The sequence below is a fragment of the Lycium barbarum genome, chromosome 5 (genome assembly GCF_019175385.1).
Source record: "Lycium barbarum isolate Lr01 chromosome 5, ASM1917538v2, whole genome shotgun sequence".
In the NCBI taxonomy this organism is placed as follows: Eukaryota; Viridiplantae; Streptophyta; class Magnoliopsida; order Solanales; family Solanaceae; genus Lycium; species Lycium barbarum.
Window position 1 is genome coordinate 56,967,242 of NC_083341.1, and position 17,912 is coordinate 56,985,153.

Genomic DNA, 17,912 nt, shown 5'->3' on the forward strand with positions numbered 1-17,912 from the left:
CATTAGGGGTTAACTTGGTCAAATAGACCTCCATTGGAAAATCCGAGTCCACACGTGAGTTCGCAACGCATTTTTATGTGTGTTTGCATGTTTGCTTTGTATTTGTGAGGCCTCGGGTGATGGTCGAATTTCGGGTTGAGATTGGTCAAAACTACAACTTTCTGATATCTGGTGTATCCGCTGCAGTGGCACCAGAAACCACTGTGGCGGTCCCGCTATAGCGATGGACCGACGACCATAGTGGATCTCTTGTTTTGGTGACTAGCCGCCATAGCGGTCATGCCAACCGCCATGGCCATCTCGCGGTAGTTGTATCCTTGCCGCTATAGCGGCTTGGGGATTTTTTGTGATGGCCGCCATAGCGGGCCATGTATGCGCCGCAGCGGTTCCCATGACGTCGAGCATAATTATTTCTTTTTTCTCAAGTTAAAACCCTTAAACGCTATCACTTCTTTTCATCACTTTCTAAGCACTTTTTGGGAGAATTGATCAACTTGTGGACATAATCTTCTTGAAGGTAAGATCTATGACCCTAGACTTCATCATTTGCCTTCCTAGATCCCTAACATAATAAAATATTAGGTGTATCCTAATATTCTTAATTTACTATTTTTGTAATCGACAACAATGAATTTCTTATGTTCCATCTTCCTTCTTATGTTATTTTCATGCCTTATATACTCAGTACATTATTCGTCCTGACGTCCCTTCTTGTGGACGCTGCGTTCATGCCCATAAGTTCAGGTAGTCAGGTGTGCAGCCCAGCACAGTAGGATTTTCTCTCAGCTGCAGTCAGTGCGCTCCACTTGGTCCGGAGCCGCAGTCTTTTGGTATGATAATTTGATATGTACACATGAGTATAACAAGGCCTTATCCCGTCCTTCCTACAGTTTATATTCCATAAGAGGTCTGTAGACATTTGTATATAGTTAGAAAGTTAGATAGCCTTGTCAGTTCTTGTTCCATTATACGACATATGTAGCGGCCTAGTCGGCTTACAGTATTATTTTCTGTACATATATGTAAATGATGGTTATGAGTTTTGGACGCGGAGTTTGTTATGTTGCTATCACCGATGTGTATAATTCAGTTAAAAGTCATAAATGGGCCACTATGTTGCTCAGTGAGTTTCAAGTTCAGAAGTAGGAGTGCTTGATCAGAAAAGGTCGGGCACTCGTCACGACTCCTCAGTTTGGGGTGTGACAAAGTGGTATCAGAGCAGTTCCATCCTAGGGTGTGTCTACAGACCGTGTCCAGTAGAGTCTTGTTTATGGGTGTGAAGTGTGCCACACTTATAAACAAGAGGCTGCGGGGCATTTAGGAATGATTGACCTTTCTTCTCATCTTAGATCGTGTAATAGAGCCAAAGTCTAGGAAAGATCATTTCTGACTCTCTTTTACGCAGATTGATTCAGATGAAGAGGACGATTTCAGATGATGGGGGTGTAAGGAAGGCCCCCAGGGTAGATTCCGGACCAGCATCAGCCCTGGGGCAGATTAGGAGGAGCCTAAACTATTCTATGGAGACTGATCCTTCCGAGGACATTGAGACGACTTCTCCAGAGTCTGTGACCCTTATAGAGGAGGATTTCACCCTGATGGGCCCCCAGCTGACACCTGCATCGCAGACTGAACCGGACGCCCTGAATATACCGGTAAACTTTGACCCCTCGAGAAGGAGTTGCTGAACCCACCCCTACGAGACTTCTTCTCTACATGCTTCGCATGACTCTCCTGCCTAATACCCTCAACAGTATGAACGTGCTCCACTACCTCCTGGAATGAATCCCCAATGGCTACAAGCTGAAGCCCAGTGTTCAACCCCTTCACAAACCGTTGTATCCTCTCCCCCTGAGTGGGCAGCAACTGAAGAGCATATGGGGATAGGGAGTGGAAACGGGACTCAGACACAACAACCGACGAGTTCCCCTGATCAACAGTAGCGAACTCATCATTCCTTCGGTCTCTCAGAGTATGCGGAACGTACTTGTCCAAAAACACAGAGTAAAACTGGACCCAAGTCAACGGAGGAGACCTAGCTGGCCTACACTTCACATAAGCCCTCCACCAAAGCTTGGTATCACCCAAGAACTAGAAAGTCACAAACTCTAGCCCGTAATTATCCATGGCCCCCATCTTATGGAGCCGCTCATGACAGTCGATGATGAACTCATATGCGTCCTCCGACTTAGTACCATAAAACACAAGAGGCTTCATTTTTGTGAACCTCCAAAACAGATTATGTTTTTCACCAGTCATCACTGGCCCTGCAAAAGGTCTCGAGAAGGCCTCAAAACCCGGAACCTCATCCTAGCGAGGTGCCACCGCTATTGCGTGCTGAACCCCGAGAGCCCGTGCTCTGTTCAGATCTGGAGCTGCTACCCCTACGCCCCTACCTGCAGGACCCACTGATATAGCCTCGGCCTGTGCTAACCCATGCAACAGATTCGACATTTGTGCCATCGCGTCTGGTATACCCTGAGCAGCTGCAGCTCCTGGTGGAACTAAAACTGCTGCAGGCTGGGCTGGTGCGGCTGCAACTCCCGCTGCCTTGTTAGGGACCACTGGAGGCACATGGTCAACCACTGGGACGCCCCCCCCCCCCCAGCTGGGGCCGCCCTTCTGCCAGCTCCTCTGCCTCCACCTCTACCTCTAGCTGCTGCCGCGCGTGTTCTCGCCATCTGCGAGAGAATGAAGGATAGTCAGATATCAATTTAAATCAGCAGATACCAATTGGAATCAATTAGAACGAAAGGAGAAAGAAAAAAGAGTTTTCCTAGTGTCCGGCAGCCTCTCGAAGATAAGTACAGACGTCTCCGTACCAATTTACAAGACTCTGCTAGACATGTCCTGGTACGATGAGATCGACGAACCTAGGGCTCTGGTACCAACTATGTCACGACCTAACCCGCCATGATTGGCCCCCATCTAAATCCTAGTGGGCGAACCAACATACAAAACGCCTATCCATTCAATCCGTTTTTTTTATAAATAAATCAAGCTAAACAATTATTACTCATTTAATAACAAATGAACAAGTAAATCATGCCATAAATACTGTAGTAAGTGCGGAAGTTCTAACTATTACAATCCCCAAAATCTGTAAGTCATCGTACAGGACTATAAGCCAAAAACATGTCTAAGAATCTGAAGTCTAACAAGTAAGTAATCCATAATGTCTAGAGTACAAAAAAACGTCATAGCAAGAAGATCTTTGGGCGGCCTGGCATGGGAAGAAGCTTACCCCAAAATCCGTCAATAAATATCCTCCACGCTAGATGTGAGGACGATTAGCGGTCTCTATATTAAAATCTGCACTCAAAGAATGCAGTAAGGCAGTATCAGTACAAACACTATGTACCGGTAAGTATCATAGGCCGATTAAGATTAGTGTAATACATATTTCGTAAAATCAATAGAATAAAACAAGCCAGTCAACAGTCAGGAACATCAATAAATCACAACAAATCAACCAAGAACAATCACAATCAATCACCAAGATGTCAAGCATCATAATCACGTAAGTCAACAACGAGAACAAATTTACCACAATAACCACACGCACTGTACATACATGCTAGCTGATGTCTTAGCTCAGTAGTCATGACCTACAAGGGACCCACGATGTCCATGTACCACTTGTTCCGGAATACTCCTAGGACCCGAGCGCAAACCTCCGCTCCGGAATAGACCTCAGACGGGGGACAAATCAATGTACCTCTCGTTTCCGGAACTATCCTCGGACCACGAGCCCATAATCTAGGTCACATGTGTGCTTTTTCATACCTCTTACATAATAGTATTTTGTTGTCTTTCAGTATCAATACTCAACTCATCATTGCATGTCACAATACCATTGAGAAGATTAGATTAGCTTCTCATCACAACATATCCACTGCATATTCAATCAAATAGGAATAATTGCACGAAGCCTACAAAAACACTCAATTCGCATTCACATAAGAGTTTAGCCACACAATGTTGTGCATGAAAACTAGACATGCTTTGTCCTAAGGAAATCACAAACATACAATCAACTAACCAAAGTCTAACTCAAGTAAACCGTAACCTACCTTAAAGTAGAGCTGGAACAATCCCTGTCACTTTACTACAACGTTTCCTTTCCTCAAAGCCTCAATACGTTTGCGGTCTAAATATAGAAGGCTTAATGAGTCACATTGCTCAATTTGCAACTACCAAGGCAAGAAATACCCTTCCCTCTCCCCATTCTAAGGGTGGATGATTTTCTAGGTGATAAACAACCTATCAAAGCCCCTAATATTCATAAACCATCAATTTATACCACATTCTATCAAACATTCCCATTACAAATAGTTTTCTGTGGCAAAGACACCATTTTTATAGAACCCTAGGTCTCAATCACTTAGTTTACTATTCTAAATGTTCAATTTATGACAAATAACAACTAATCAATCCATTTAAATGATAAATACACGTTAATAATCCCAAACCATCAAGTTTAGAAGGTTTATTGATATTCTAGGGTTCCTACTTCACTTTCACCATTAAAGATTTATGAAGATGATTACAATAACCGAGGGAATGGAATGGCAGAATGGAAAGCAAAGAGACTTACCTCTCAAGGTTAAATTGCCCTAGCTTGAAAATCCTCTCTAGGCTCCTGTTGGGAAGTGTGTTAGTGTGTTAAGAATGAAAATATAAAACTAAGGCATTAAAAACCCGATTCTGCCTTCCTGTCGACAGCTGCGGCGGTCACTACGTCGCTGTAGCGGTCACTACGCCGCTGCAGCGGTCCCGCTATAGCAGTATTGCCCTAGCGGCCCCAAGAGAAAGTGGTTAGCCGCTGGAAGCGGTCAGCCCACAGCTACAGCGGTACTGCTGCAGCGGTGCTCCCACCGCCACAACTGTGTATTTTGGGTAGTAAGCTCGATTTTCTGTCCAGTTTCCCCCCTATCACCCCACATTTCACCCAAGGCCTCAAAAACACAACACAAAACATGCATACGTACAAAAAGACGCCCTACGAATCCACCCGCGGCCTCGAAATTCCCAATGGAGTCCTAAATTCGCATAACGACCGTAAGGGTCGTTACACCAGATACCAATTATGACACCGTTCATCCCCGAATGGACAAAGATGAGAATCTAGGGAGGAGTTACCTGACTCGGCGAAAAGCTGAGGGTATTTGCTACGCATATCCGACTCTGTCTCCCAAGTAGCTTCTTCCACTGGTCGATTTTTCCATTGAACTTTTACGGAGGCTATTTCCTTGGACCTCAACTTGCGGACATCCCTGTCTAAGATAGCAATGGGATCTTCCTCATTAGGCAGATTTTCATCTAACATAACCGAATCCTAACGGATAATATAGGAACCATCGCGGTGGTACCTCTTCAACATTGACACATGGAACACCGGATGAACGCCTGATAAACCTGGAGGTAAAGCCAATTTGTAAGCCATCTCTCCCATACGTTTGAGAATCTCAAACAGACCAATAAACCTCAGGCTAAGCTTGCCCTTTTTCCCAAACCTCATCACACCCTTCATGGGTGAGACCTTCAATAGAACTTGCTCTTCTTCCTCGAACTCGAGATCTCGGACCTTGCGGTACGCATACTCCTTCTGTGTATTCTGCGCTACCAAAAGCTTAGCTTGAATCACCTTCACCTTTTCTAGGGACTTTCTCAGAAGATCAGTACCCCACGACCCCACCTCGAATGCATCAAACCATCCAGTAGGAGACCTACACCTCCTTCTATACAATGCCTCAAATGGGGCCATATCAATACTCGAGTGATAGCTATTATTGTAACCAAATTCGGCTAAGGGCAAGAACTGATCCCAATGCCCACCGAAATCTATCACACACGCACGAAGCATATCCTCAAGAACCTGAATAGTTCGATTAGACTGCCTGTCAGTCTGAGGATGGAAGGCTGTGCTAAGATCCAACCTTGTACCCAACTCGTCATGCAAACACTCCCAAAACCTGGATGTGAACGTGGTGCCCCTGTCGGACACGGTGGAGATAGGAACCCCGTGGGGTCTAAGCACCTCCCAAATGTAAACCTTAGCCAACTTCTCTGCATCAGAAGTTATCTTAACCGGAATAAAGTGAGTAGACTTAGTCAACCTGTCAACAATAACCCAGATAGAGTCAAACTTCCCTAGCGTCTTCGGAAGACCCACCACGAAGTCCATGGCTATTCTTTCCCACTTCCATTCAGGAATGGGCATCCTTTGCAATGTACCCCCAGGTTTCTAATGTTCATACTTCACCTGTTGGCAATTTAGACACTGCGCAACGAACTTTAAAATATCCCGCTTCATCCTAGTCCACCAGTAATGTTGCCTTAAATCACGATACATCTTAGTGACACCAGGATGGATAGAATACCTCGAACTGTGAGCCTCTGTCAGAATGGTCTTAATCAAGTCGCCCACATGTGGCACACACACTCCCCCGTTGATTCGCAGCACGCCTTCCTCATCAATCACCGCCTCCTTGGCCTCACCACGCGACACTTTATCTCGTATTTGACATAGCTTAGCATCTTCAAACTGCTTAGCCTTAATCTGCTCTAAAAATGATGACCGAGCCTCAATACAAGCCAACACCTTGCCTATGTTAGAGATATCCAATCTCATAAAACTGTTAACCAGAGTCTGCACCTCTTTTGCCAACGGACGCTCAGAAGAAATTAAACGAGCCAGACTTCCCATACTAGCCGACTTCCGGCTCAATACATCAGCTACCACATTAGCCTTACCAGGGTGATACAAAATGGTGATGTCATAGTCCTTCAGCAGTTCCATCCTCCTCTACTGTCTAGAGTTCAGATCTTTCTGAGTGAACACATACTGCAAACTGTGATGGTCTATGTACACCTCACAATGGACACCATACAATTAGTGCCTCCAGATTTTCAATGCAAACACCACTGCTGCCAACTCTAGATCATGAGTAGGATAGTTCTTCTCATGCACCTTCAACTACCGAGAATCATAAGCAATCACCTTCTTTTCCTGCATCAAAACAGCACCCAAACCAGAACATGAAGCATCACAATAAACAATGAAATCCTTGCCCTCAACGGGAAATGCCAGAATCAATGTTGTAGTCAATAATGTTTTGAGCTTTTGAAAGCTCTCCTCACAATTGTCGGACCACTGAAACGACACCTCCTTCTGAATCAAACGGGTCATATGAGAAGCAATAGAAGCAAGCCCTTTCATAAACCGACGATAGTAGCTAGCCAGACCCACAAAACTATGAATCTCGATCACTGATGTGGGCCTAGCCCATTCCTTGACTGCCTGAATTTTCTGATAATCCACCATAATACCCTCTTTCGAAATAACATGCCCCAAGAAAGACACAGAAGACAACCAGAATTCATACTTGGAGAATTTAGCATACAATTCCTTCTCTCACAATACTCTAAGAGCAATTCTCAAATGTTTCTCATGCTCTTCCTTACTCCTAGAGTACACCAGGATATCATCAATGAACACTATTACGAATGAGTCTAAGTAAGATTTGAACACACTGTTCATCAAATCCATGAATGCAACTGGGGAATTTGTAAGCCCAAACGACATAACCAAGAACTCATAGTGCCCATACCTGGTCCGAAAAGCAGTTTTAGGAACATCCTCTGCCCGAATCTTCAACTGATGGTACCCTAACCTTAGGTCAATTTTTTTAGAATACTGAAGCTCCCTGTAACTGATCAAACAAGTCATCAATACGGGGAATGTGATACTTGTTTCGAACAGTTATCTTATTCAACTGTCAGTAATTAATACATATACGCATTGAGCCATCCTTCTTCTTAACAAACAGCACAGGAGCACACCCCACGGAGAGGCACTTGGGCGAATAAACCCTTTACTAAGAAGATCTTGCAACTGCTCTTTCAATTCCCTGAGTTCTATTAGTGCCATCCTATAAGGTGGGATGGAGATTGGACGAATATTTGGGTCTAAATCAATTCTGAAGTCAATATCATGATCTGGTGGCATACCAGGCAAGTCTATAGGGAACACATCCACAAACTCGCATACCACAGGAACCGAATCAAGGGATAGAGTATCTGCACTGGTATCACGGATATGTGCCAGATGAGCTAAACAACCTTTCTCTACTAGCTTCCTAGTACGAACAAAGGATATTACTTTCCTAGGGAGGGGACTAAGGTTACCCTTCCACTCGAGTCTAGGTGCCCTGGGCATGGCTAGTGTAATAGTCTTAGAATGACAATCAAGTATAGCATAATATGGGGACAACCAACTCATACCCAAAATAACATCGAAGTCTACTATGCCTAAGATCAACAAATCTGCCCAAGTACTATATCCCATAAAAGAAATTGCACACGAAGGGTAGACGCTATCCACTACCACAGAATCCCCAACAGGAGTAGACACAAAAATAGGGGTATCAAGAGTATCACACATTATATCAAGACCCATAGCAAAATAGGTAGATACATAGGAAAAATTAGAACCCAAATCAAACAAAACAGAAGCCATATAATCATAAACGGAGATAGTACCTGTAATAACTGCATCGGAGGCCTCAGCCTCGGGTCTACCTGGGGAGGCATACAAATGACCGTGCCCCCCTATCGCCTGCGTACCACCGAGATTACCATTACCAGTCTGAGCCCCGCCCCTGTCGGGCTGCTTTCCGCCTCTACCTGCTTGAGAACCGCCTCGATTAGGTTGGGCACCAACCCTACCCGCAGTGTGGCTGCCCTGCCATGCCGGTGCGCTATCCTTACCCCCTCTATCTGGTGCAAATAGAGCTCGGGGTGTCTGATACTGAGTCCCCTGCCCACTCTATTTAAGTCTGGGGTAATACCTCTTAATATGCCCTATCTCACCACACTCGAACCAAGCACGGTCTAGCGTAGGCCGCTGAACAGATGCTAATGAAGCAGTGCAGCCTGCATGCTGACCGGAAGCCTGATCATTTGCCCTGATGGGCCCCCAGCTGACACCTGCATTGCGGACTGAACCGGACGCCCCGAATATACCTGTGAACTCTGACCCCTCGAGAAGGCGTTGTTGAACATCCCACCCCTACGGGCCTTCTCCTCTACATGCTTCGCATGACTCTCCAAACTAATACCCTCAATAGTACGGACGTACTCCACTACCTCCTGGAATGAAGCCCCAGTGGCTACAAGCTGAAGAGCTAATAACTGAAGCCCAATGTTCAACTCTTTCATAAACTGACGTATCCTTTCCCCCTGAGTGGGTAGCAACTGAAGAGCATATCGGGATAGGGAGTGGAAACGAGACTCATACACAGCTACCGACGAGTTCCCCTGATCAATAGTAGCGAACTCATCCTTCCTTCGGTCCCTCAGAGTACGCGAAACGTACTTGTCCAAAAAACACAAAGTAAAACTGGACCCAAGTCAACGGAGGAGACCCAGCTGGCCTATATTCCACATAAGCCCTCCACTAAAGCTTGTCATCACCCAAGAACTGGAACATCACAAACTCTACCCTATACTTATCCACGACCCCCATCTTATGGAGTCACTTATGACAGTCGATGATGAACTAATATGCGTCCTCCCACTCAGTACCATAAAACACAGGAGGCTTCATTTTGTGAACCTCTAAAGCAGATCATGTTCTTCGCCAGTCATCACTGGCACTGCAATAGGCTTCGGGGAGGCCTCAAAACCTGAAACCTCATCCAAGCGAGGTGCCACCACTGCTGCGTGTTGAACCCCCAGAGCCTTTGCTCTATCCGAATCTGGAGCCGTTACCCCTGCACCCCAACTTGCTGGACCCACTGGTATAGCTCCGGCCTGTTCTAACCCATGCTACAGATTCAGCACTTGTGCCATTGCTTCTGGTATACCCTACGCAGCCGCAACTCCTAGTGGAACTGGTACTACTGTTGGCTAGGCTGGTGCAGTTGCATCTCCCTTTGCCTCGTTAGGGACCAATGGAGGCACCAGGTCAACAAATGGAACGCCGCCACCAACTGGGGCCGCCTTTCCGCCAGCTCCTCTGTCTCCACCTCTACCTCTAGCTGCTGCCGCACGTGTTCTTGCCATCTGCGAGAGAATGAAGGATAGTCAAATACCAATTTAAATCATCAGATACCAATTGGAATCAAGTAGCATGAAAAGAGAAAGAAAAGGTAGTTTTCCTAGTGTCCGACAGCCTCTCGAATGTTACACCTCGAAAAACTTTATGTCGTCATAGGGCAGATAGATTAACACAGGGTGAGAAGTATATGGTGTTTCTACAAGTAAGAAGTGGTATTTAACAGGTCTAATTAAGATTCCAAACACATTTGAGGTAAGAAAACAAAGTTCGTTAAAGAATGTCAAGCATAAGTCGTGTTTTGACGAAGGGTTGCAAAGTACAGAGCTAATGTGGATTTAATAATGTCTCGAGGAAGAGTTATAACACTCCTTAAATTGTTACTGAAGTGTTAAATAAATGCTAAGAAGGTTCCATAAGGATTGGAGACCAAACGAAACGACGGAGATAATTCCAGGAAAGTGGAGTTATACGACCACTTATACGGTCCTTATAACTTTATACGGTCCGTATAAGGGTTCGTATAACCCAACAGAAATAGGGATTTCCCTGAAGGTGAAATACAGTCACTTATACAGACCGTATAACATTATACGGACCGTAGAAGGATCCGTATAACACCCGACGGGCTAAGTATTTTTCAAGTATAAAAATGTGATCCCACTTCTAATTCCTCATTCTTCCAACTTCTCCACTTCTCTCCAACTCTCTAGAATATTCCACCCACTCCATTTACATAAATCCAAGGCAAATCAAAGAACAACATCATCAATCCAAGGAAATCAAGTGTAAGGAAGCTCTGTAGGGTTGCTAGAAGTCAAGAAATCTTTTTGAATTGAAGTTAGGGTTTTCTCCAAGTGAGGCAATTCCATATAAACCATTCCTACACAATCAAAGGTGATTTTTATGATCATTTTATGTTATTAAAAAATTTGAATGTTTGAGAGACATAGATTATGGAAGAAGGTAGAATATGGAGCTCAATTGTGAAATAATGGTATTCTTGAATAGTAGTTTGACATGAATCATAATTCTTGAGATGTTATGAGTATGATCTTGCTATGAATGATATTAAGAATATTGGAGAAGCATTATATGAGGATGAATGTAGTGTTGTATCATGGCCATGGTTATGGATGACCTTGAGAGAAATTTTGAAGATTGAATAATGACTAATTTGACAAAGCTTATCGATTATGATATTGTGAGTGTGTTGTTGACGTTTGGGATTTGTTATATGATATGGAGAAAGTTGTGGAACCAAAGAAAATGCTGCCTAATTTTCGTTAGCTTTAACTTAAGCGCAAGTATGTTATCAATTATCTAATCCTAGTACGAATTCTCTTGAATGTAGAATGGTGAACATTGGAGAAAAGCGTTTGGCTGATAAAGTTGGAGAGACGTAAAGGTATGTGAGTCTAGTTCCTTCTTTTTCTGAGGCGGGCGGCTTATGATTACACCATGCCTAGATGACCAGGCATGACACCGCTAAGGCGGGCGGCTTAAGATAACACCGTGCCTAGATGGCCGGGCATGACACCGCTAAGGCAGGCGGCTTAAGATAACACCGTGCCTAGATGGCCGGACATGACACCACTAGTGGGCGGCGTGTGACAGTTACCCGGACGCGGCTTAACGATGATGGTATATTTGATATGCATAACACATATTTTCTATTAAAAGTAAGCAGGTTATATCTTCGCCTCATGTTTCATCATTTCTTTATTATGTTGGTATTATTCATGCCTTACATACTCAGTACACTTTTCGTACTCACGTCCTTTTCTTTGGACGCTGTGTGCATGCCCATAGGTAGACAGAACCACTCAGCAGATTTACAGAAGCACTCCACTATTCCGGAGGTGCCATTTTTTATATATTATTTTGTATATATATATTTAGGCACGACGGGGTCCCGTCCCGTCCCTATGTCTTAGTACTCTAGTAGAGGCTCGTAGATACGCATGTGTGGGTAGTAGATATCCCATGATGACTACATTGTATTTTGTATATCATTTTCGCAGCCGTGAGGGCTTGTATATATGCATGTGTTGCCTTCAAAATTATATGTGTCCTGGATGAGTATGATGACTAGCGTAATGAGTGGTGCTCGGTAGTCAGCTCCGGGTACCTGTCATGGCCCCCTAGTCGGTTCGTGATAAAAGTGGTATCAGAGCAGTTCCGTCCTAGAGTGTGTCTACGAGTCGTGTCCAGCAGAGTCTTGTTTATGGGTTTGAAGCGCGCCACACTTATAAACAGGAGGCTGCGGGATATTTAGGAAAAATGACCATTCTTCTTCTTCTTATTAGATCGTGCCATAGAGCCATGTTATAAGATTTTCTCCTCCTTAATTATGCGCTATGGTTTCAGCGCTGCCGGTAAAGAGAAAAGCCACAGTCGCCCAGAAGGGCAGGGCTACGACAGAAGGGCGAATGGAAAGGGAGACACCAACGAATGTAGAAGAAGGTGAATCTTATAATGAGGCTCCATCTAATACCTCTCACACTCCGCCTATTATAGAAGAACAAGAGAGGGCTTCAGCTCCGGCTCCTATGCCTCCAGTTCCTCCACCGGGTACTTCGGGTCAACAAATGACCGAAGCTATTAAGTTATTAACACAGCTAGCTGCCGCTCAGGCTCAGTGGCAGAGTACTTGTCCAGGTGATAGGGCGACTAGTGCTAGAGCCCATGATTTCATGAGTTTAAATCCTCCAAAAAATTTCGGGTCAAAGTCGGATGAAGACCCGCAAGGTTTTATTGATGAGATGCTGAGAATGTTAAGAATCATCCATGCCTCCGATACTGAATCTGTGGAGTTGGCATCTTTTAGAATCTGGGATGTATCGATCCTATGGTATAATAATTGGATATCTTCGAGGAAGGAAAATGCCCCTCCCCCGGTTTGGCATGAATTTGTAGATGCTTTCCTTCGTCACTATTTGCCACCCGAGGTTCTAAGGCCCGAGCTAACAGGTTTCTGAATCTAAAGAAAGAGAATATGAGTGCTCGGGAGTACAGTCTCCATTTCAATTCATTGGCCCAGTATGCTCCCACTATGGTAGCCGATATGGGAGATAGAGTACACATATTTGTGAGTGGCTTAGGGCCACATTTGTTCAAAGATTGTTTGGTAGCTTCACTCCAGGAGGGGATGGACATTTCCCGTATTCAGGCTCACACCCAGAATTTAGAAGAGCAGCAACAGCCGTAAAGGGGTGAGCGCGATATTGATAGAGGGCAAAGCAAGGGGGCCAGATCTGCTAGTAGTGAGTATACAGGGGGTCAGCAACAGTATTCCAGGTATTCGGGCCAGTCCGCGACTAGTGCACCTCCTCGGTTTGCAGTTAGGATATTTGACCGCCCCATTCATTCAGGACAGGTTAAGAGCTCGAGAACTTCGGGTTCCCAGTTTGGAGGTGATTATAGTTAGAGCAGACCATCGATTCCATGATGTAGTCAGTGCAGAAAGTTACATTCGGGCTCGTGTCGCCAAGGTTCAGATGCTTGTTATGTTTGTGGACAGACTGGGCACGTGATGCGTGATTGCCCTTGGAGGTATGGTAGAGGTGGGGTCCAGCCCACAGGAGATGCAGCCAATTCTTTTTCGTCTGTGCGCCCGGTAGGGCAGACTCCTTAGATTTCTGCAGGCCGCGTAGGGGCTAAGGGGGAGCGTCTAGTTCAGGGGGCACTCATCCCCGTATTTATGCTCTAGCCGGACGTCAGGATCTTGAGTTTTCCCCAGATGTAGTTACAGGTATACTATCTATATTCTCTCATGACATTTATGCATTGATTGATTCGGGTTCTACGTTGTCTTATATTACTCCTTATATTGCTGACCGTATTGGCGTGAAACCCAATCCAATTAAACCTTTCGAAGTATCTACTTCGGTTGGTGATCCCGTGATAGAGAGGCAAGTGTATAAAAATTGTGTGCTTTTGGTATGTGATCGCCAAACTACAGTTGATTTGATTGAACTAAAAAATTTAGATTTTGATGTAATTATGGGCATGGATTGGTTGGCCTCTTGTTATGCTAAAGTCGATTGCAAAATGAAGGTAGTTGGATTCCAATTCCCGAGAGAACCCGTACTTGAATGGAAAGGTAATACAGCGTCTCCAAGAGGTTGGTTTATTTCCTATCTTAAGGCAAGAAAGATGATTGCAAAAGGATATATTTATCGCCTAGTCCGAGTTCATGACACCGAAGCAAAGCCACCGATTTTTCAATCCGTCCCGGTAGTTAATGAATTTCCGAATGTATTTCCAGATGAACTTCCAACCTTCCTCCGGAAAGAGAGATTGACTTTACTATTGATGTTCTGCCGGACACCAAGCCTATATCTATTCGTCCTTACCGAATGGGACCTGTAGAGTTGAAAGAGCTGAAGGCGCAACTGAAAGATTTGCTCGAGAAATGATTTATTAGGCCCAACTAATCACTGTGGGGAGCCCCTGTCCTATTTGTGAGAAAGAAAGATGGTTCCCCACGGATGTGCATTGATTATAGACAGCTGAATAAGTTGACGATAAAGAATAAATATCCGCTTCCAAGAATCGATGACTTGTTTGACCAATTACAGGGTGCCAAATGGTTTTCCAAAATTGATCTACGATCAGGGTATCACCAAGTAAGAGTTAGAGAAGAAGATATTCCCAAAACGGCTTTCAGAAAAAGATACAACCATTATGAGTTTCGGGTGATGTCATTTGGGTTGACTAATGCTCCGGCGGTGTTTAAGAATCTGATGAATAATATATTCAGGCCCTTTCTAGACCTATTTGTGTTCATGTTTATCGATGACATCTTAGTATATTCTCGGTCAGAAACGGAGCATGAAGACCATTTGCGTATTGTCCTTGGAATTCTTCGGACTCGTGAATTGTATGCTAAAATTTTGAAATGCGAGTTTTGGATGAATTCTGTGACTTTCCTGGGCCATATCATTTCAACTGACGGCATTCAAGTGGATACTCAGGAAATTGAGGCTGTTAAGACTTGGCCAAGGCCTACAACGCCTACAGAGGTCCGTAGTTTTCTGGGATTGGCAGATTACTATAGAAGATTTGTGGAAGGGTTTTCTTCTATTTCAGCACCATTGACGAAGTTAACTCAGAAATTAGCGAAATTTCAATGGACTGATGCTTGTGAACGCAGTTTTCAGGAACTAAAAGATAGATTAACTTCAGCCCCAGTCCTGACACTTCTAGAAGGACCAGATGGTTAAGTTGTGTATTGTGATGCCTCTGGTGTTAGGCTAGGCTGTGTGCTGATGTAACATGGTAAAGTCATTGCCTATGCTTCCCGGCAGTTGCGGAAACACGAGAAGAACTATCCGACCCATGATCTTGAATTGGCCGCGGTTATCCATGCGCTAAAGATGTGGAGACACTATTTGTATGGCATTCATGTTGATATTTATACAGATCACAAGAGTCTCCAATATATTTTCAAACAGAAGGAGTTGAATCTTCGGCAGAGACGGTGGTTGGAACTACTGAAAGACTGTGATGTGAGCATTTTATACCACTCCGGAAAGGCGAATGTAGTAGCTGATACACTTAGCCACAAATCGATGGGTAGCCTATGTGAAGTTCCTCCGGAGAAGAAAGAATTAATCCGTGAGCTTCACCAGCTAGCCAGCCTCGGAGTTCGTCTAATTGATTCGGGCAATGCAAGAGTGTGTATTCACAACCCAGTTGTTTCGTCTTTAGATATGAAGGTGAGAGAGCGCCAATATGAAGACCCTCGGTTGAGTCACTATAGAGATACATTTCCTGAGAAAGAGAAGTCGCCATTTGAAGTTTCTACAGATGGAGTTCTTAGGTACCGACACAGGTTATGTGTTCCAAATGTTGCAAGACTACGTCATCGGATTCTAGAAGAAGCTCATTATTCTCGGTACTCCATTCACCCAGGGGCGACAAAGATGTATCATGATCTTACGTTAATGTATTGGTGGGATGGAATGAAGAAAGACATAGCAGAATTTGTAGTTCAATGTCCAAATTTCCAACAAGTGAAAATTGAGCATCAGAAGCCAGGACGATTGCTACAAGTCATGGAAATTCCAGCCTGGAAATGGGAAGTGATCAACATGGATTTCATTGTAGGTTTGCCTCATTCCAGACGCAAGTATGATTCTATATGGGTGATCGTGGACAGACTGACGAAATCAACTCATTTTCTTCCAGTTAGAACCACATATTCAGCAGAAGATTATGCAAGGTTTCATCTTAAAGAGATTGTGCGACTTCATGGTGTCCCGGTATCTATTATCACAGATAGAGGGGCACAATTTACAGCTAAATTCTGGAAGTCTTTCTAAGAAGGTTTGGGTACTCAGGCAAGGCTTAGCACAACGTTCCATCCACAAACTGATGGGCAAGACGAATGCACTATTCAGACCTTGGAAGATATGTTACGGGCATGTGTCCTAGATTTTGGTGGTAGTTGGGATGATCACTTGCCTCTTATTGAGTTTGCATACAACAGCAGTTGCCATTCCAGTATTCAGATGGCCCCGTATGAAGCTCTATATTAAAGAAAGTGTATATCCCTAATTGGGTGGTTTGAAGTCGGAGAGATACAGCTAATAGGTCCGGAGTTGATTCAACAAGCAGTGGAAAAAATCAAGGTTATCCGAGATCGATTATTGACAATCCAAAGTCGCCAGAAATCTTATGCGGACAACCGTCAGCTAGACTTAGAATTGCAAGTTGATGATTGGGTATTCTTAAAGGTATCACTGATGAGAGGCGTGATAAGATTTGGTAAGAAGGGAAAATTTAGTCCTCGGTATGCCGGACCTTATAATATTGTCCGCAAGATACGCCAAATAGCTTAGAAACTAGACTTACCTCCAGAACTTGAATCAGTCCATCCAATTTTTCATGTGTCAATGCTCAACAAATGTGTTGGAGATCCAACTAGAATCATGCCGATAGATCATGTCCAGATTACTGAGAAGTTGGCTTATAAAGAGGTGCCCATTATCATACTAGACAGGCAAGTGCGGAAACTCAGAAACAAAGAGGTGGCCTCGGTCAAAGTCTTGTGGCGAAACAATAATCGAGAGGAAATGACTTGGGAAGCAGAAGAAGACATGAAGTCTAAATATCCGCAATTTTTCCACACCCAGAAGAGATTCAAGATGACACATCGGTATTATGAGGTATGTAATGCTTTCTTTTTAATGCATTCGGTCGTGTGTGGCCATAATTTATTGCTATTGTGTGGTAGCCCTGTGAGTCGATGTTATTATGGGCTGTTGTGACAGGATGGTAGTGCCACATTATAGGGGAAACTCTGGCGAAATTTTTGTAGAATTCCCGAGAACTTAACATTCGAGGACGAATGTTTTTAAAGGGGGGAAGAGTGTTACACCGCGGAAAATTATATGTCGTCGTAGGGTAGATAGATTAACGCAGGGTGAGAAGTATATGGTGTTTCTACAAGTAATAAGTGGTATTTAACGGGTCTAATTAAGATTCCAAAGACATTTGAGGCGAGAGAAGAAAGTTCGTTAAAGAATGTCAAGAATAAGTCGTGTTTTGAAGAAGGGTTTGCAAGGTACCGAGCTAATGTGATATTAATTGTCTTAAGGAAGAGTTATAACGCTCCTTAGATTGTTACTGAAGTATTAAACAAGTGCTAGGAAGGTTCCATAAGGATTGGAGACCAAACTAAACGATGGAGATAATTTCAGGAAAGTGGAGTTATACGACCACTTATATTGTCACGACCCGACTAGGGGCCATGACGGGTACTCGGGGCTAACCACCGAGCACCACTCATTCTATTACCTATCGTACTCATTATGCGTTTCTTCATTATTCTTGTGCTCGTAAT